Source organism: Idiotropiscis lumnitzeri, chromosome 18 (genome assembly GCF_059441095.1).
Source record: "Idiotropiscis lumnitzeri isolate Australia: NSW breed Sydney's pygmy pipehorse chromosome 18, RoL_Ilum_1.0, whole genome shotgun sequence".
Taxonomy (NCBI): Eukaryota; Metazoa; Chordata; class Actinopteri; order Syngnathiformes; family Syngnathidae; genus Idiotropiscis; species Idiotropiscis lumnitzeri.
The window spans coordinates 14,808,272-14,830,301 of record NC_142408.1 but is presented as its reverse complement, the minus strand read 5'-3'; the positions used below and the strand labels follow the sequence as shown (position 1 = coordinate 14,830,301).

At 41.8% G+C, this 22,030-nt stretch overlaps 1 long non-coding RNA gene across 2 annotated transcripts in view; it reads right to left on the bottom strand.

Annotated features, from left to right (window-relative positions):
* Positions 1-7,906: 7,906 nt before the first annotated feature.
* Positions 7,907-22,030, bottom strand: part of LOC148319645 (uncharacterized) — a 42,434-nt gene continuing 28,310 nt past the window's right edge. Inside the window, exons 3-5 of one of the 2 annotated variants that reach the window (XR_015839739.1) lie at positions 14,188-14,303; positions 8,368-12,294; positions 7,907-8,258 (exon numbers count right to left, since the gene is read on the bottom strand). This is a non-coding gene — a long non-coding RNA (uncharacterized LOC148319645). The remainder of the gene's footprint in view (positions 8,259-8,367; positions 12,295-14,187; positions 14,304-22,030) is intronic. The other variant, XR_015839740.1, reaches the window with a different exon arrangement.

The window sequence follows — 22,030 nt, the reverse complement described above, 5'->3', positions numbered from 1 at the left end:
TTGCACCTCCCGATCATGTGTCCTTGTGTAAACCCCAAAGAGGCGCAACACGGCCCAAAATACGCTTTACTAGACTTGGGCTAACACGAAAATTAAGTTACGCCTATTTATATGCCGCACAAGGAGGCCGGTCTACCAAAATCGGGCCCTTAAGAGTTGACATTAAAGGGTCAAAATGTGATGTAAGAATGAACATATGAGGCACGTCTCTAGTCCGATAAATTACTGGAGTCACTTAACAACAATTTATTCCATTACTGTAGTTTTGTTCTCAGTTGGATATTTTGTCTACTCACATTATCAAGGTGCACATCGCCACCATTTGCCACGCTCAAATCTTGGTGTTGTTTGGTGTTGGTGCTCTCTTCTGCAACACAAGGAAAATGTTTAAATTCAAACATTGAAAAAACGATTAGGCAATTACCTCAAATTTTCCAGAACATTCACGTAAACTCCCTGAGCATTGAAGAATGGCCCTAATGTAATTCGGATTTGTTTCCCAGATCTGCAACAGCTCTGGTTCTATTATTTTCAGACTATTATTATGATATTTACAGTATATCCAGATGCACATACATTTTGTACAATAAAGTGAAATAAAGTAATATTATCTCCTGAAGGGGCACCTCGAACAGGCAACCATATGACGTGAATAGAATAAAAAATATGGCGAGTTTCGTTCTAATATTTTAAGAGAATAATTAACACATGCCTCGATAAGCGCACATTAATTTTTGTGGCAATATGGTTCGTGAATCACGCTTTTCAGACATAGACTTTACATAGAAGTCGCATTGGAGGCTTGCTGGCTCTGCATTGCCATCCATTGTGATGTGATTATCTCTCTTCCCCCCTCTCCCTTTGTCCAAGGAAAAAGATGAAACCCGACGGTTAGATCTAAGTTATGGCAATACTTAATGACGACATACATAATTTTTATAGCACAATAAACAAGGAAAAAAGTACAAAATGAACAATCTAGTGTATAGCAGGTACAGGGGTTACGTGAAGTGGTCCAAAATGTCAAATATGCATCGTACGGGTATGCCGTTTTTTTTTATATTTAGTTGCCTTTTTTTTTTTCAAGGAATCAGATCCTCTTGATATTTGAAATGAATTTTGACCGGTGTGTTCCATTAAGCCTGTATCCCGATTGATGTTCAAAACTTCCTTGCAACATGAAATCCCATTAAAACTCTTGGCAAACGTCTGGAACCTTTACAAGAACTCAACCTTCACTACCTTCGCAAACGTTCGTGCCTTAGAGGGATATAGGCGTTAGTCAAGTCAATTTTTTTGCAATATGTTACATGTGGCCCACATATTCTGATTAAGATTGCGTATGTGGAATATGAATTAAGCAGCGAAATCCACCCGTTTTTAATCCATCGCAGTGGAGAGCCATTTTGCCACATTCTGTCAAGTGAAAATGACATCAAAGTTCCTCAGGACTCATGTAACGCACAATCACAGCTCAATTGTTTTTTTGATTTTGGTCATATGATTTGCAGTGGGCGGCACGGTGGCCCGACTGGTTAGCACGATGGCCTCACAATAGGTCATGGGTTCGAGTCTGGCTCCGGCCTTCCTGTGTGGAGTTTGCATGTTCTCCCCATGCCTGCGTGGGTTTCCTCCGGGTACTCTGGTTTCCTCCCATATTCCAAAAACATGCATGGCAGGTGGATTGGACAAATTGCCACTAGGTATGAGTTTGAGCGTGGATGGTCGTTCGTCTATGTGTGCCCTGCGATTGGCTGGCAACCAATTCAGGGTGTACCCCGCCTACTGCCCGAAGACAGCATGTGGTACACTGTGAACTGGTTGACAGCCAATTGCACTTGATCCCGCTTTCCAAACTAAAAGTAAATGTGCTAATTCCAAGAATGTGGATATTTTTAAATTAAGGTATTTGGGCTATTAATCAAATCAAAATGATTATCAATTAATTTGATCATGGAAAGTTGATCAAATAATCGTGCCAGCTCTACACTGATTCAAACCAAATCGAACCGTTCCACTTTAAAACCGAACCGTCCTTGAATCGAACCGCACCCCATGTATCGAGAAGCGTATCGAACCGTCTTTAATGGAGAGATGTACTCCCCTAACATACATTATATATATATATATATATATATATATATATATATATTTATTTTTTTTATTTTTTTTTTTCGTTCTCCAGCAGAATTTTTTTTTTATTCTGAAAAAAAGAAAAGTTGAAACCTATTGAATAAGAAGACAAGATGAACGCCATAAAGCTACATATTTTTACCATTTCATTCAGTCTCGATCAGTCTAGTCTCCACTCCATGTCCGGTCGTTCAGGCACAATATTTTCAGTCTCTTGTGCATCTGCCTTGTACATGTATGGTCCAACGAACACACAAGGTCTTCTTCCTCCAACTCCTCAATTACCTGGATACCCTCAGATATGTTTGATATTTCGCTTTCCAAGTCAATTTCTGACTGACATAATATATTTTCAATGGTGAGCGCTGCCATATTCACTTGGTATGACGTCGCACTTCTGGGTTTGTCGCTCGGCAAAATCTAACTTCGGCAAAACTAATATTTTGTCAAATATTCCAAATTTTAAAAAAAATCATGCTTTATTATTTGTATTGTGTGTAATTACTTTACTTGTAACACAAATAGATTTGATTTGCCATTTTATGACCTCACACTTGGTCTTTAAAGTAGTGCATTTTGTTTTCTTTTATCTTGGTCATGGTCATAGTGTATTTTCTCTCTCCCAGGACGAACAGCCCTACATGAAGCTGCTCTCCGTAATCAGCATGAGGCTTGTTTTTGTCTGATTAACGCTGGCGCTCTGGTCAACATTGCAACACGCAAGAATGTTACAGCTTTGCATGAGGCCATCGCATATGGCAATAAAAGGGTCCTTCAAAACATTTTTGCTACCTGCTACCGAAAGTAAAACTTAAAACAACACCGTTCATTAACCATTTCCAGTGAATGCAACAGCTGCTTTTGTTTGACTCTAGATTGCGGAGCTGCTCCTGAAACATGGCGCACATCCACTGTTGAAAACCAAGGAGAAAGAATGTGCATTTGGCATTCCTGAAAAAACATTTTGTCAAGCAGAGGTTGCTAATACAAAACCTAAAGGCAACCTGCTTGTTGACATTGGAGGAGAAATAGTAGGTATGATTTAAGCTTTTGTATGACCATGACTAAGAACGTCATGCATAACATGAGCCGGTATTCATCTTGTTACTAACTGTGTGAGAATATTCATAAGTCACACATTCTGACTTTTGCAACCATGTTTGTTGTTACCAAGGATTTTAAGTGTCCCATCCCATGTTCAGGTCCAGAAATCAGTTGTTGTTTTACATTAGGGTGGAACATTGGTCCACTGGTTCGCACGATGGTTTCACATTTCAGAGGTGTAGGATTCGAGCCCGACTCTGGCCTTCCTGTGTGGAATTTGCATGTTTTCCCTGTGCCTGCGTGGGTTTCCTCCGGGTACTTTGGTTTCCTCCCACATTCCAAAGACATGCAGGATAGGGTAATTGAACACACTATTTTGTCCCTATGTGAGTGGTTGTTTTTGCGGGATGGTTGTTTGCCTATGTGTGCCCTGTGATTGGCTGGCCACCAGTTCAGGGTGTAGATAGGCTCCAGCACCCCCACGACCCTCGTGAGGAAAAGCGGCTTAGAAAATGTTCTCATCTGTCTTCATCCCTTATATTTCGCCCCTGCCTCCAACAACAACAAAAAAAGACCATGCATGTTGTTGTCGTCGACCAACACTATCACTCTGCCAATGTGTCTACTTTTTCCTTCATCTTCTCCTTCTTTTCCCACCTGCGTGTTTCCAATGCAGTACACACAGTCTTTTTATATATATATATATATATATATATAAAAAAAAATGCATTGTCACACATGGCCAAGGCATTTTGCCAAAAAACGCAAACACAATGTCAGTAAAGCAGCTCACCGGACAATAAACAATGCTTTACAAAGGCAACTGGCAGCCCGTGGTTCTTCGTATGACGTAATTACTGAAGAATACCGGCGAACAAAAGCATTTTCGTTGTTAGGGCGTTGTTATGGGTCTATGAATCTAGGACGTTTCTGTTAAAAAATTTAACATGAGTATTCTTAAAATAGATTTATTACTCAAAATACGGTGGGTCAAACTGACCTCACACTTGGTCTTTAAACAGTCAGACTTTACACTGCACCTTACCTGTATGGTCAGCCATGTTGACATTTGGTCTAAGCTTCAGGATTTCTTTCAGCAGCTGAATATCTCCCTTAAGTACAGCTTCATGGAGCAAAGTTTCGCCGAAGCGATTCCTCCGATTCACAACTTGGAGTTTAAGAGTTGTGCCTGTGTATGTCATGTCAGTGGATATTTAAGAAAAATAATCAAATACCAATACCACCTCCATGTGTATCCGGGAAATTTCACATCACATCGTAAAATGTTTTGAGGAGCTTTGTGCTGTGTGTTGATGCATTATCAGGACAACTGAAAAGAAGGAACGGTCAATAACACGCTAAGCACTTTTAAGGGAGAGTATACCTGTCAAAGGTTTCTTTGGTGTCCGGCAGGATGACAAATAGGAACGTTACCGCCCAACCATACAAGGAAGCGTGTGAAATCTCTCTTACACTTTTTTGAGTACAGTTTATCAACGTTTGTCTCCTCTCACCGTCACAGGCAAAACTGTGGTATATGTGAGCGTAGTGGTGCGATGAGGAGTAATCACGGGACCACGCCTATACTGCCGTCACCAAGGAAATATGGGCTGGAAAAGTTTTTTTTTTTTTTAATTGATATAGAACTTTGAATGTACAAAACACATTGGCATCGTACATTGTTAATTTACGACAAAAGATAGACAGACAAGCATAAAAAAATATCACAGAACAGTGCAAAGGAAATAAAAGAAATTAATATTAATAATAATAAAAAAATAAAAAAATAAATAAGAAAGAAAGGGGATTGCTAGGGCTTTTCAGCAAGGTTCAACTCCTCTGCTAATCTATAAAGTTTCACAACATTTTTCTTCATCATGTATTTCAAGGATGCAAAGTAATGGCACAGTTCTTTGTGAAAAACAAAAAAAATTGGTTTAGATTTGATATATCTATTTTTATATAAAAAATATTTTCCGACAATGATAAGTATATTCATTATGAGGTCATGGGATGATTCTTGAACAGAAATACCATGCAAAGGATTTTCTTTTGACAGAACAGAAAGAGTGGGTAATTTAGGAAACAACCAGTCGTACAGATCTTCCCAGAAGGCTTTAATAAATTTGCAGTCATAAAAAAAGGTGTTCTGTTCTTTCAATGTCTTAATCACAGAATGAGCAGTTGTTACGGTTCAAATTAAAGCGATTTCTTAAAAATTCAGAAGATGGGTATACCATATTGAGAATTTTATAATGAACTTCCTTTGCTTTTGGGGGAATTGGATATTTAAGGAATTTGGATCTTAAATTTATAACATCTTCTTTGGACAAGAATTGTCGTATTGAAATTCGGTTTGATGAGAAGGGATACAGTTCTTTTACAAAGTTTTGCCGTATAATGACATTTGGTACATTGGGCTCAGTAATGTGACCATCAACCAAAAGCAAATGAAGTGATGGGTTCACAGTGCTGCTGGCCTTCTACCACTCGTCCATCGAGAGCTTGCTGACGTACTGCGTCTCCACCTGGTACAGCGGCTGCACTGAGGCGGACAGAGTGAGGCTCCAGAGGACGGTCAAAACAGCGCAAAGGATTATTGGCTGCCCTCTCCCCTCACTGTCGGACATCTACAGCAGTCTCAATATCGTCAAAGACCATACCCACCCAAACTCACACCCGTTCGACCTGATGCCCTCTGGCAGGCGCTACAGGTGCATCAAATCAAGGACCAATAGACTGAGAAACAGTTTCATTCCAACAGCCATCTCCATTCTGAACTCTCACACACAAACGACCACCCTTACCTTGCAGAACAGCAACGTGATGTGTTTTTATATATCCTATTCAGTATTATTTTCCATTGCACTAACTATTCTCTTATTTATCTAATTTATATATTTATCTGAATTATTGTTGTATTGCACTGGAGAGGGGAGCTCTCTAATCTCGTTGCACAATTGAGTACAATGACAATAAAGGGATTTCTGATTCTGATTCTGAAGTGTCATTATCTTTAGTAATGTGTCTGCCTAAATATTTAACTGTTGATTTGACAGGAATATCATTTACTGATGGGAGATTCGTGAATTGGATTCTTGTTAATTTTAGTGACTTGGTCACTATCTTTCATGAAAATGGCTGTATCCTCAGCAAGTTGGTTAATCACCATTTTTTTCTACCCAACACTGTCATTTTCCCCAAATCTGTATTTTTAATAAGAATTGAGAGCATTTCTGCTGGTGCAATAAAGAGTAATGGAGAAATGGGGCAACCTAGTTTAATGCCTTTACTTCTGGGGAATCTTGGACAGGCACCTTTTGATAGTATACTATTTGTATCCTTGTAAATTAACTTAATTATATTAATGAAGTTTCCTCCAAACCCAAACAATTTCCACATATTGAATATAAATATGTGTTCAATCGTGTCAAATGCCTTAAAAAAATCTAAAAATAAAATATAACCCTCTTCTTCTATTAAATGATTGTATTCAATTAAATCAAGAATTAATCGTAAATTATTATGAATCGATCGTCCTTGAATAAATCCAGATTGTGTGTTTGATATAATTTGACTAATACCAGATTTTAATCTGTTTGCGTAAATATGAGTTAAAATCTTATAATCATTATTGAGTAATATTATAGGTCTAAGATTGTCTATTATTTTACGGTCTTTATCAGGTTTAGGTATGAGTGCGATTATTCCATGCTTCATAGTGGTTGGAAGAATGAGGGATTTAGATATTTCTCTTAGCATATGAAAACAGAGGTTTTTAAGATGTTCCCAAAAATGCCTATAACAATTGCTTATTTAACCTGGAGATTTATCCAATGCTCATCATTTTATAGGATTTTCCACTTCTGCCATACTAATCTCTGCCTCACACACACTTTCGAAACACTCATCAATTCTTGGGGTCCATCCATAAACATGTGCAAAGAAATTATCTGCATCTGACTGTGAGTAGGAGGATGAATACAATTTACTATAAAATTTGAAAATTTCTTTCGAGATTAAGTCTGGGTTAGTGCATTCTTGATCATCTATCAGTAAAGTTACAGCATTGCGTTCCTGTCTTCTCCTTTCTAGCCTACAAAAGTATGCTGAGCTTCTTTCCCCTTCCTCTATCCATTTTACTCTTGATTGAATATACGCTCCTTTGGCTTTAGAGATGTAGATGTCATCTAATGAAGATTACAAAAGTACAAGTTTTTGTCTGTTATCTTCATTTATAGAAGGTGCATTATAGATAGTGTTAATTTCTTTGAGGATTTCAAGTTCTTTTCTCTTACTATTTCTGCTTATTAATATACTTTTGGCAATAGAAATCTGGCTACTTTATATTTCAAAAACTCCCATTTTTCTCTATAGGTCTCAATGTTATTGTCCGTAATCACATTGTTTATCACATCAATTACTTCTTGACAGAAAGGTTCATTTTCAAGTAACTTTGAATTCAATTTCCAATAACCTTTTTTAAAGTGTGCGTTTGGAGATCTAAAATTAAGCGTGACCATATTATGATCTGTTAAAGAGGAGCAGCTGAAATTGAAACTGTGGTTTCAAGCTCAGGGCCACTATCAGATATCAGCCAGAAATCACTTCTGGATTTATTTAATTGAGCATTTAGGTTTGAACCACGTGTACATTTGGGAATCTGGGTGATTAATGTGACGGTCCGGAGGACCGTGTGGGGGGAATAGAGGACCCAAGAGCAACCAGGGAGAGTTTAAGAGGTTTTATTGGAAGGGTTAGAGGGGGAGCTGGAAGGGGAGCGGCGCGGTTGGTCAGATGCGGCTGCTGGAGTGAGGATCGGCGGGCAGGTGGCAAGGCAGCAGGGGCGGGGCGCGGAAGGCAGGCAGGCGGCGAAGCAGCGGGAGCGGCGAGCGGGAGGCCAGCCGGCGCTGTAGCGGAAGGAGCGCAGGCTAGGTGATCGGCGTCGCGGGGGAGACGCAGGCGTGGTGGCGGGAGCGGGAAGCGGCAGGCAGGCAGGATCGGGGCGGCAAGGATGCATGCGGCGATCCGGAGCTCGACGGTGGAGAGCAAAGGCACGGACTCGGACGGAAGCTGGGCGGCTGGAGGGAGAACACGGAACACAGGGGTTAAGCGCAATCAAGCGTCAGATCAATCAAGCGTCAGATCAATCAGGCGTGAGCGAGGAGCGCGACGACGTGAGCCAAATACCACGGTTGGTCACGGGATAATCCGGCGTCTGGCTCCTGGCGACGCTGGTTTTTAAACTGGTGGTGATTGCCGCTGATGAGCAGCAGGTGCGCAGGAGCCGACGCCTACTCAAGCCGGAGGCGTGCCTGGCTGGAAACTGCAGAGGACCTGAAAAACACTAACACTCGCCAGGCCCCCCAAACCCGAACCACCACAGATTAAATTGCCAAGGATCTTTTAGGTTAAACATTCTGCAAAAATCAAGTAGAATAGGATTATAAAAATGACTTTGGTATTTGGAAGGAGACCTATCAAGCCATTCATCCATAACCATATTATAATCGCCACCTAAAATAAGATTTTTAGTTGGATATCGCTGGCAAATATTATTTACGGACTGCGTGATTTCACAGATCAATTTTTTGTTTTGGTTAAGACTGTTGTACGCATAAATGTTTCCTAGAATGAGAAAGTCTTCATTTGCTTCAAGAACGCAAATTATCCAGTGATCTAATAAGTCCCTATTTGTGGTTAGAATTTTACCAGGGAAATTGTTTAAAAGTATAGCCACACCCGCCGATCTGTTTGTACCATGACTGAACACAATTTTGTCCCCCCACTGATTCATCCCAAATTTTTCATTCATGTCATTTGAATGCGTTTCTTGCAAGAGAACACATTGTGATTTGTTATTTTTGCAGAATAGAAATATTGATTTTCTTTTAATATAATCTCTGATACCCATAGCATTAATAGAAGTGAAAGAAAATTTAGAACTAAAAAAAGGCATAAAAACACAAAAAAAGAAAAAAAAACTAAGCACTGTAGTATCGCCCCTATGTAAAACTATTAATCATAACATTTGTACTACAATTTTATCAAGTATCAATTGAACATGTAACCGTATACGTTAAGAAATCTATGTGCGTAAACCCTAAGGAACCAAGTATAAATTTTACATACATATTAAACAAACATATAACATTTAAATTTAGATTTCAGAAAATTTACCAAACTCTCACTGAATATGGGCTGAAAATGCGTCACTGAAGCAGGTGGGCGCTGTGATTGGCTCAGGTCTTATATGACGTAGTGTGCCATAGCTCCATGTGGCTTCGCATAATTGTAGAATCCGCTCAACTTGGATGGAATTTAAGTCTGGAGACTCAAGTCCACTCGCTCCCCTTAAAGGAGGACAAGACCCAAGAATGCCAATTTTTCATTAACAAGCTCAGTTTATTTATTTTCAATTAGGAAACTTAAATTGGTTATTTTCTTTATTTTTCTTTATTATCTTTTTTATATATTCATTTTGGCAGTGGCGGCCCATGCATTTCACACCTAGTCTCAAAAGATCCCCTGGAGAAAAAAAAAAACTATTTGTGTGGTTTGAGGGGGAAAAAAGTATTTGGTCCAATGTGCCATGTGACCTCGAGGAGGCACCGCCCACCACAGCTTTGAAAACGACAGGACAATGTTTTCCACTTTGTGTCTTTTTCTGTGAAGTCCGACTTAGTCCAGCTTGAATAAATATACAATACAATACAATACAACTTTGTTTAAATACCACATTTCACAACAGTTGGATCTGTAACAAAGCGCTTTCCTTTCCATATAGTGACTGTTTCGTATTGTGTCGAAACCTAAAGAATAAAAATCAAACGGGTTTTGAAAGTGGACAGTTTGATCTAACAAGACAAGACACACAGTGTTGTTTGCCAGGAGGATATCATTCAAAACTTGTAGTAGGGCTGACTCTGTGCTATGCGTTTTCTTGAAACTTGACTGGAAAACCTCCATGACATCGTGTTCATATATAGGCTTTGGTTATTATCTTCGCATTATTGTTTTATTGTCGATGCACTGCCGTGCTGTAAATAACGCACGGTGGAATTAGGTCCATTTATTCTGCTCGTACTGAGACCACACGTTATAAAGGGTCAGTTTTTTACATTGTCAGATTGAGATTAAGGTATTTATAATATATATCCACACTTGCTGTTCAACTTTTTACTTAACACCTGCCCCCTCGTTCTCCTCGGCTCATGCGCACTCGGCAGCCGTCAGTTACACACAAGCTGTCATAATACACGCAACGGACCATGCGTTTTTCAAAATGTATTGTAATCACACCTACCTTTTTGCAAACAGTTTATCATAAGCAAAACGAAAGCAGAGATCTTTGAAATGCTTGTGGCAGAGAACACTCATCAATACATACTTGAGATTCCCTCTATGCCAGAACGAAATTGGCCTTATTTTTTTTACTTTGGCCACTCAAAAAGATCCTTCCCAGAATGCAAAAAATGCATCGAAAAACGCAAAAGAAATTAGCAGCTCGCTGGACAATAAGCTATGTATTAAAATGGAGACTGTCAGCTCGTGCTTCTGCGGCATTGCTATGGGTCTACCTATGAATATCTGACATTGGACTAGTTAACGTGGGTATTCTTAAAATAGATTTATTAATCAAAGTACATTGGGAGACGATTACCTCGAAATTGTCCTTTAATGGCTGAATAGTTATTATTTGTGACACTAATCACAGTCATGTTTCCATTAGATAAAATGCAAAACATACTCAAAATACCAGCAGGAATAAACTTAAGTAAAACGCAACAAATAAATTGCAAAGAACTGTGTCATTATGCATTTTAGATGCGATTTTAATGATTTTTTTGCCATCAATTTCAGTGTGTAAAAGAGTAGTCTTTTTGATTGGCTGTTCGCAATCAAAATGGAAATCGTCTGCCTGGAAGCCAACGATACGTGTGGTGGTCGATGACATCACCCTACAGCACCACCAATCGAACACCTACAAAACGCTCTATTAAAATTGGCCCAATCCCAATAACCACCCTACATCCTACGCTCTCAATGAAGGGCACACATAATTAAAGTGCAAGTAGTGTTCAAAAGTGCAGTATACAAGTTGACATTTTTTCATTTGATACTGCAGTGGATGTAGCGGAGCCGATGGACAGGGAGACGGAGGCAGATTGGGGGGGTTGGCTACACCTGTGTCGGGAAGCTCGCAGCTGCAGGTGATCAAGGAGGTAAGCTGATAAGAGTGGGGTGAGATGACAGACAGATGTGTCTGGGGTCCCGCACAAGGACAGCGGAGCGTCTGGCGAGGCAGCGTGGCGAACAAGGCGACTGCCGTGCACTCAGAGTGGGGGGTGGGGGACTTTCGTAGTCGCTAGGGCTACCGGTGGCCAAGCTAGGGAAGTACAGGTTCAGTGGTTTCAGCGTCAGGGGTCCTTAGGGTGAGTTGTAGTCAGGGCGGGGTGTGTAGGAGTGCCGGCGTGGTAACAAACTTGCCCGCAGCTGTTCGCCTGCCATGTCGGCCGCCAGAATGGAATCTTTCCCCAGACCAACCTGCGAGCGCGGGCAACGTCAGCGGCCGCTCTGATTCCAGCGTTGGACCGGCAACTTCCCCCGGGATCTCCAGTCAGGAGCCAGACGGTCCAGATTCCTTTGAGGCAATCTCCTCGTCTTGGGCCATCAAGCCAGTTAACTGGGCAACAGTTTTATGTATTTTTCTTCTGTCCTGTTAGTTATTGTCCTTGTGTGTTTCAGTTGGGGAATGTGTTATGGTTTTAGATCAAATGTTTAATAGAGTATATTTTTGATTTACTTGCGGCCTCATTGTGTGGTTGTTTAACCAGTCTCTAACTCCGGACCTGACCGGCTAAAGGTGGTGGCAGCGTACCATTGTCTGTCGAGCACTCAAAACCCAACGACGGTTTATTACAATACTTACACTTGAAAAGAACATTTTTCGGTACAGCCACAGAAGTTCCACCGGATGTCGCCATTTTCCCGCTATTCTATTCAAATCCCCAATGAATTGTGGGCAATATGCTTTAGCTGAGTCCGCTTCAACACACTGTACTAAGATGTGGACGGGTAACTAGATGTGGTCGGGGTCCTTCGGTGGCTTGGCACCTGCGGATGACATCACGCTTTAATAACATATTTCTCAAATATATTTCTTTCCCTCTGTGTTTTTTTTTTTACCCCTTTGCATTTTGCATATTTTGATTCGCTAAATAAAATAAAATTAAATTAACAAAACTGCATTACTGTCATATTGGCGAGGCAGCTCCAACTTCACTTCCGCCTATTCCCCAGTAACGGCTGCTGCAACAGCAGTGTAACGTTTACATTTCTCCTGCCAAACTTGCAACATTGCAGTGGTTCACTCGGCCTGCAAGATTCTTTAGATATATATATTTCTTAAAACATTTCCATGTTTTCCCTCCGAGCCTCAACCAGTCTGATTCCCAAAACAACGGAACATTGACGAGACGTCGTCGATAGGCACGCAGAGGACACCGAAAAAAAAAAATAAAGGATGATCCTCGCCAAAGGAGTAGTACATGTCTTTTTTTTTTAAATATTATTATTATTTAGTTACTTAGATCATACAAACACAACAAACAGGGGTGACAAACATGGAGTCAAAGAAATATAATACAAAAATATACTAGAACACGTGACAGCATCAGCATCCGCGAAGGCTACCGAAGGACCCCGAACACATCTAGCAACGCGACTACATCTACTTGCGATGTCGGTACTAGATGTAGTCCTGCGTGCCTATCGAAGTCGTCACGTCAATATGTTCTTGCTTTGGGTATCAGATTGGTTAAGGGTCGGAGGGAAATCATGGAAATGTTTTATTAAGAAATATTTCACGCTATATACATGCATTATATTCATAGAATCTTGGTTTCCTCCGTTTATGCTCGTTTACCCAATCCCTTATGTTACCCAATCATACCCCTATACACGTTGTGTCTTGATCAGTTGTTCCTCGTTGTCTAGTCTGTTTGTATTTAGTTTTTCAATTTCTTAGAGTCTTTGTTGGCTCATTGTCTTTGTCAAGTCCTCCTGTTGTTTGTTTGCTGAATTAGTCCAAGTCAAGATGGTTTCCTAGTTGCTGATGATTTACTTTATTTCTTTTTGCTTTGGACTTAGGTTTATTTTGTGTTTTGGATTTTTACTTTGTTTGCCTTTTTTTTCTTCTTTAGATTAGCTTCTGGGCACCAGGTGGTGCCCCTTGAGGAGGGGTACTATTGTGACACATCTTAATGTATCAGTTGCTACGCAGTTGCTACGGTCCTTTTATGCGCTGTTCTTTTTTCTTTTATTACGTCATATAGGCTTGATGCTTTAGAGTATTTAAGATTGAGTTACTCAGTGACACATTGTCAGTATGCCAAGCATTCTTTGAATGCGGATGTCAGGCTTCTTCCATGTGTTCTGAATCCAGCCCTACTTGTTTGTCCTTGGATTTTTTGTATATAAAGAATTTTACGTCGCCACTTTCGTCTCCTGTCTGCTTCTGGGTCCGAATCCCGTTCCACACATGACAGTGCTTTCCATATGGTGTATTATAACTTGCCCAAGACTGCACAACACAAACTGCTTCCAAACAAAACTCATACGCCTACATGTAATTTATTGGGTTGTGTGAAAAAAAAATATACGCAAATTTGACTCCGAACTCCTGTTGATTGATGGGTGAATGGAGAAGTGTTGGCAAAAGGTAATGCGAAAAGTCATGGCCGTGTCATGTTATGAAATAGACTTAAATAAAGACCATTTATCAAAGAAGTCATCAGGTGCCCAGTGTCGAAAACTTTGAAAAAAAAGAGGAGAAATGGGCAAAAGAAAAAGGTATGCAGGCTTTTATGAGTGATGTGAGTAGGCTATTTATTTGATTTATTGGCCTCTTGCTAATATGTTGCTAAGCCACAGAAGGTATTTTGTTTAGCTAAACTAGCAACTATTGTATATATATATATATATATATATGGATGTAGTCCTTCGTACTTGCACGTTCGAGAGCCCTGCTGCTACCAATCATCGGCTGTCCAGAGGAGCTTCATCTGCGTCCGACGCGGCGTCAATCAACGTCTGCGAGAGCTTCCCAGAGGAGCCCCGCACACCTGCAACTCCCTCAAGGATAGCTTTGTTAAACGCCCGGTCATTGACGAACAAAACGTTTGTTCTGAGGGAGCTATTTCTACACAATGACTGGATTTCCTCTGCCTCACGGAGACCTGGACGAGCACCGGGTAGTGCATTGCGATGCTCGAACTATTACTGCCTGCGTGTTCATACTTGGAGGCACCGAGAACGTCAGGTTGCGGTGGAGGAAAAGCAACTATTTTTAAAACCAATTTAAATGTAAAAAGTGTATGTCATGTAATGGTGCTAAATTTGTATTTGCGACTGTTGCACCTTTACGGTAACTGAGTGTCACAATTGTCTCGCAGGGGTCTCGCGAGATTGTTCATGCAAGTGCGGGGAGTTGTTGCAGTGGTATCGCCATTAAAACGTGTTGCTAGACAAGAGCCTCGTTGCCATCATTTACATGGTGTCAGAAGTAAACTCGAAACAATGGCCAAGTTTAATCCCCCGACGGGTTTCCCCTTTGATAAGCCAGGAGAGTGGCCGGACTGGAAGCAGCGATTTGTGAGATTTAGGACCGCCACGAAACTCGACAGAGAAGAGGGCGCGGTGCAGGTGAGCAGCCTGATATACGCCATGGGTAGCGAGTCCGAGAACATCTACAAGTCGTTTACATTCGACGAAGATGGACACAGAAATGACTTTGACCGAGTACTCGGCAAGTTCGATGACTATTTCGTGCCACGACGGAATGTGATACATGAACGCGCATGCTTCCACCAGCGCGCACAACGGCCGGGCGAGAAGGCGGAGACTTTCATTCGTGCGTTGTACGAGCTCTCGGAACATTGTGACTTCGGCGCGACCCGAGAGGAGAACATTCGCGACAGGATCGTCGTGGGAATATTGGACAAGGAGGTTTCACGTAAACTGCAGCTGATGAACGACCTAACACTGGCGCGGACGATTGAGACGGTCAGGCAGTGTGAGGAGGTAACGTCCCAAATTAGCATGCAAGGAGAAGCAGCTGGGATGATACATGAAGTGACCAACAAGTTTAAAAGGTGCACCAAGCAACGCTTCAAGCAGAGGGAGAGCTGTTATGGACAATGTGGAAAATGTGGGAAAGCCAAGCATAATAAGGATGAAATATGTCCTGCTAAGAAATCCACATGTAACTCGTGCAACAAAGTGGGACATTGGAGCAGAGTGTGTAGGAATAAAAAAGCGGCGGTGAGTGAAGTCACAGAGCAACCGGAGCAACAGCAACCGTATTTCCTTGGGTCAGTGAGAAAAGCAAATGGGACTTCACAGCAATGGGCCGTGAAGTTGTTGCTGGGATCTACCCCAGCAGAATTTAAAATTGACACAGGGGCAGACGTGAACGTCATCTGCGAACAGACCTACCGCTCGCTCACCCCCAAAACACAACTGCAGCCTGCTGACATTCCACTTGATAGTCCAGGTGGTGAATTGCAGTGCTTAGGTCTGATCCAAAGCACAGTTACCTATAAAGGCAAAACCTACCCTCTCGCAGTTTATGTTATTCGTGGTCGCACGGTGAATAACCTCCTCAGCCGGCCAATGTCTGTGAAAATGAACCTGGTGAGGCGAATAGATGAGTTGGTGACCAACAGAGGTCACATACAAGCATACGGTGAACATGGGACTTTAAAGACTGAACCGGTGCGAATACAATTAAAAGACAATGCTCAACCATATGCCATACACACAGCACGACGTGTTCCTCTGCCCATACCGCAAAAGGTGAAAGAAGAGTTACAGAGGATGGAACAAAATGGCATAATAGAGAGGGTTACACAGCCCACTGACTGGTGTGCACCCATGGTGCCAGTCCTGAAGAAAAGCACAGGAAAAGCCCGCATCTGTGTCGACCTCAAAAGGCTGAATGAGGCTGTTAAACGAGAACGGTACATTTTGCCCACAGCTGATGACATCATAGCGAAACTAAGCGGAGCTACAGTCTTTTCTTCCTTGGATGCAGCCAGCGGGTTCTTCCAGATACCCCTCCATCCAGACTGCTGTAGGCTCACTACATTCATCACTCCCTTTGGCCGCTTCAACTTTAAACGACTCCCGTTTGGAATTACAAGTGCACCAGAGATCTTCCAGAGGAAGATGATGGAGACTCTACAGGGCCTTGAAGGGGTTGAGGTCTTCATGGATGACATCCTGGTGTACGGGGCTACTGAGAAGGAGCACGACGACAACTTGGAGAAGGTGATGCAACGCATCCAGACTGCTGGCCTGAAGCTCAACAAAGATAAGTGTTCAATTAAACAGAACCAGCTGCGATTCCTTGGACACCTCATCGACAGGTCTGGCATCCGGCCAGACCCAGAGAAGGTGGAAGCTATACGGCAGTTGTCGCCACCAGGTGATTTGAAAGAGCTGAAGAGGATATTGGGAATGGTCAATTACCTAGGAAGGTATATTCCAAACCTCTCAACGGTGGGTCAGCCAATGCATGAGCTCCTGAGGAATGATGCCGTCTGGACTTGGAGTCACGCTCAACAAGCAGCTTTTGAGAACATTAAGGAATTGCTAACAACTGCACCGGTGCTTGCCTACTACAATGTGGGGATGCCAACTGCTGTGTCGGCTGATGCGAGCAGTTATGGACTGGGTGGTGTGTTACTGCAACTCCATGGAGATCACTGGAAACCTGTAGCTTATTGCTCCCGAAGGCTAAGCGATGCAGAATCTCGCTACGCACAGATAGAAAAGGAAGCATTGGCTGGTGTCTGGGCGTGCGAGAAGTTCGACAGATACCTTAACGGACTGGAACAGTTCAAGTTGGTAACTGATCACAAACCACTTGTACCTCTCATCAACAATCGAAGTTTGGACAATGTACCCTTACGTTGCCAGCGTCTTCTCATGAGACTAATGAGATTCAACCCTATCGCAGAATATGCTCCTGGGAAAACCCTGATTGTTGCGGACGCGCTGTCACGCAGCCCGCTACCGAACGCAAACACTGTAAACGAAACGCATAGCGATGTGGCCTGTTATGTGGCTAGTGTGGTGGAAGGGATCCCGGCATCTACAGGCAAGTTGGAGGAAATTAGGGTAGCGACAGCCGCTGACCCCGAACTTCAATGTGTTGCAGGACTAATAGAGAGAGGATGGCCTGAGCACATCAGTAAAGTGCCAGTAGTTGCTAGAGCATATGTTCAAGTTAAATCAGAACTGTCAGTGCACGATGGCCTAATTCTGAGAGGATGTAGGATTGTTGTGCCACGATCAATGAGAGGGGAAGTACTTCAGAAAGTTCATGAGGGACATCAAGGCCTCATCAAATGTAGACAGAGAGCGGGTTCATCCGTGTGGTGGCCCGGACTTTCATCAGAAATATGCAAGCTCGTGGCATCATGTCAAGTGTGCTACGAAAGGAGAAGAACTCAACAAAAGGAGCCACTCCTATCCACACCGCTTCCGGAGCGACCTTGGAAGAGAGTAGCCATGGACATCTGTGAATTTAAACAACATAACTACCTTGTAATCTCGGATTACTACTCAAGGTTTATTGAAATATTACACCTGCCATCTACAACGAGTGCACAATTAATAAAAAGTTTGAAAACCGTTTTCGCTAGATTCGGCATTCCAAGTGAGATTGTGAGCGACAATGGTCCCCAGTTTACAAGTGCTGAATTCAAGGAGTTCGCTAAACAGCTCGACTTCCAACACTACACGTCCAGCCCTCATCATCCACAAGGAAATGGACATGCAGAAAGAGCAGTGCAAACAGCTAAAAGGATCCTGAAGCAGGAGGACCCTGTCATGGCTCTCATGTGTCATCGAGCTACTCCCTGTTCCACGACAGGCTTCAGCCCAGCTGAGCTGTTGATGGGGAGAAAAATTAGAACAACACTTCCAACACTGGAGGAGAACCTCAAACCTAAGTGGCCCAGCAGGACAGATGTGGAGGAGACAGATAAGAAGGAAAAGGCTAAACAGGCTCACTACTTCAACCGTCGCCATGGAGCCAGAACTTTGCCTTCTTTACGTCCAGGTGACCAGGTGCTTTCCAAATTGGATCACGAGAAGTCATGGTGTTTGCCGGCTGTGGTTTCATGCGAGAGTACAACACCTAGGTCCTTCATCATCCGGACGCCACAAGGAGCAGAACTGAGGCGGAACCGCCGTCACCTCAAACCTGGGCCAGTTCCCCAGCCAGTCCCAGCAGCATCCGAAGACTACAAGCCGACGGACGTCCACCCTGTCAACACCGGCATAGACGACAATGTTCCTGTATGCCGGAGCGAGTCGACATCCTCGACTTCCCCACCTACTCGGGTGGTGACCCGTTCTGGACGAGTGTGCAAACCAGTCGACAGGCTTGACCTGTGAGACTGAGACTCATGGTTTTTGGGGGGGGGGGGGGGGAATAAAATAAAAATAGAAAAAGAGAGAGTAAAAAGGGGAAAGAAAATAAAAATGGAAAAATGAAAGAAAATTGCTCATGCTGTTGGGATTTGTTTGATTGATGCATATTTCAGTTTAACTTGTTTTCTGAGAGGCATCTTTACTTTTTTGCATTTTGCAGCCCAGTTGGGGAAAATGTGTGCTTGTTTGATGTTATTGAAATTATTTGATGTTATTGAAAATAACACAAAAGAGGGGAGATGTCATGTAATGGTGCTAAATTTGTATTTGCGACTGTTGCACCTTTACGGTAACTGAGTGTCACAATTGTCTCGCAGGGGTCTCGCAAGATTGTTCATGCAAGTGCGGGGAGTTGTTGCAGTGGTATCGCCATTAAAACGTGTTGCGAGACAAGAGCCTCGTTGCCATCATTTACAGTGTATATTGGCCAAATCGATCACCAGCATTGAGAGCACGCTCTTTGAAGTAGGCAGGGTTTCCCCCCTGTGCTCTGCGCTGTCATCTGTAGACCTCCCAACAGTCTCAAATTTGACTGCAGTCAGGCCAGCCTCTACTCGCAAAAACGAAGTCAAGCCAGCCGCATTACCGAGAGCGCTTGTTGTTCGCCACCTTCAAAATAAAGCCTAAGGAACTCAAGTATGCACGGAAGTGGTTTGGATTTAAAACAATGTTATTAAACTTCTCTTTTCACCCAGAGGGAATGCAAACTGACTCAGAATTGCACCAAGAGACGTTCTAAATTGAGATAGAAAGAGAAATTAATGTTTACTGTGCATCAATGGCTGATATTACAACTGTTATTAAAAAAATAATTAAAAATTAAGTTTCATTATCCCGCAACCAGACCAGTGCTGGGGCACACTAGGCCACCCCAGGTATCCAACCAAAGTACTTTGAATTAAATCTGATGTGGCATTTCAAAATAAAACGCAGAAGAAATTTCAACTTTTGACCAATAAACACGATTTCGAAAAATCAGACTGCTGCTGGGGCACACTCGGCCACCCCAGGTATCCAACCAAGGTACTTTCATTAAAATCTGATGTGGCATTTCAAAATAAAAGGAAGAAGAAAAATCTAAATTTGTCAGTTACATCCGAGAAGTTGAGATTTCTTCCGCATTTTATTTTGAAATGCCACATCAGATTTCATTCAAAGTACTTTGATTGGATACCTGGGGTGGCCGAGTGTGCCCAAGAGCTCGTCTGGTCGCGGCATAACGAAAACTTAATTTTTAATTATTTTTCGTAATCGGGGATATTGGTCAAAAGTTGAGATTTCTTCGGCATTTTATTTTGAGATGCGACATCAGATTTAATTCAAAGTACTTTGGTTGGATACCTGAGGTGGCCTTGTGTGCCTCGGCAGTAGTCTGGTTGCAGGATAACAAAAACTTAATTTTTAATGAATTTTTTAAATCAGGTGTAAAGGTCAAATTTTGATATATACCCTGCCTTTTATTTTGAAATGCCACATAAGATTTTGATTAAATTACTTCGGTTGGATTCCTGGAGTGGTCTAGTGTGCCCCAGCGCTGGTCTGGTTGCGGGATAACAAAAACTTAATTTTTTAATGATTTTTCGTAATCGGGTATATTGGTCAAAAGTTGAGATTTCTTCTGCATTTTATTTTGAAATGCGACATCAGATTTCATTCAAAGTACTTTGGTTGGATACCTGGGGTGGCCTAGTGTGCCTCGATAGTAGTCTGGTTGCGGGATAACGAAAACTGAATTTTTAATGAATTTTCTATATCGAGTGTAAAGGTCAAATTTTGAGATTTCTCCTGCCTTTTATTTTAAAATGCCACATTAGATTTTGATGAAAGTACCTTGGTTAGATACACGGGGTGGCCTAGTGTGCCCCAGCGCTGGTGTGGTCGCGGGATAATGAAAACTTAATTTTGAATGATTTTTCGAATTCAGGTGTAAAGGTCAAATTTTGAGAATTCCTCTGTGTTTTATTTTGAAATGCCACATCAGATTTAGATGAAAGTACTTCGGTTGGATACCTGGGGTGGCCTAGTGTACCCTAGCACTTCTCTGGTTGCGGGATAATGAAAACTTAATTTTTGATAATTTTTCAAAATCATGTGCAATGGTCAAATTTTGATATTTCCCCTGCCTTTTATTTTGAAATGCCACATCAGATTTTGATGAAAGTGCCTTGGTTGGATACCTGGGGTGGCCTAGTGTGCCCTAGCACCGGTCTGGTTGCGGGATAACGAAAACGTAATTTTTAATGAATTTTTTAAATCAGGTGTAAAGGTCAAATTTTGATATATCTCCTGCCTTTTATTTTGAAATGTCACATCAGATTTTGATGAAATTACTTCAGTTGGATTCCTGGGGTGGTCTAGTGTGTCCCAGCACTGGTCTGGTTGCGGGAAAACGAAAACTTAATTTTTAATGATTTTTCGTAATCGGGAATATTGGTCAAAAGTTGAGATTTCTTCGGCATTTTATTTTGAAATGCGACATCAGATTTCATTCAAAGTACTTTGGTTGGATACCTGCGGTGGCCTAGTGTGCCTCGGCAGTAGTCTGGTTGCGGGATAACGAAAACCTAATTTTTAATGAATTTTCTATATCGAGTGTAAAGGTCAAATTTTGAGATTTCTACTGCCTTTTATTTTAAAATGCCACATTAGATTTTGATGAAAGTACCTTGGTTGGATACACGGGGTGGCCTAGTGTGCCCCAGCGCTGGTGTGGTCACGGGATAATGAAAACTTAATTTTGAATGATTTTTCGAATTCAGGTGTAAAGGTCAAATTTTGAGAATTCCTCTGCGTTTTATTTTGAAATGCCACATCAGATTTTGATGAAAGTACTTCGGTTGGATACCTGGGGTGGCCTAGTGTACCCTAGCACTTCTCTGGTTGCGGGATAATTAAAACGTAATTTTTTATAATTTTTCAAAATCATGTGCAATGGTCAAATTTTGATATTTCTCCTGCCTTTTATTTTGAAATGCCACATCAGATTTTGATGAAAGTGCCTTGGTTGGATACCTGGGGTGGCCTAGTGTGCCCCAGCACCGGTCTGGTTGCGGGATAACGAAAACTTAATTTTTGATGAATTTTTTAAATCAGGTGTAAAGGTCAAATTTTGAGATATCTCCTGCCTTTTATTTTGAAATGTCACATCAGATTTTGATGATATTACTTTAGTTGGATTCCTGGGGTGGTCTAGTGTGCCCCAGCACTGGTCTGGTTGCGGGATAATGAAAACGTAATTTTTTATAATTTTTCAAAATCATGTGCAATGGTCAAATTTTGATATTTCTCCTGCCTTTAATTTTGAAATGCCACATCAGATTTTGATGAAAGTGCCTTGGTTGGATACCTG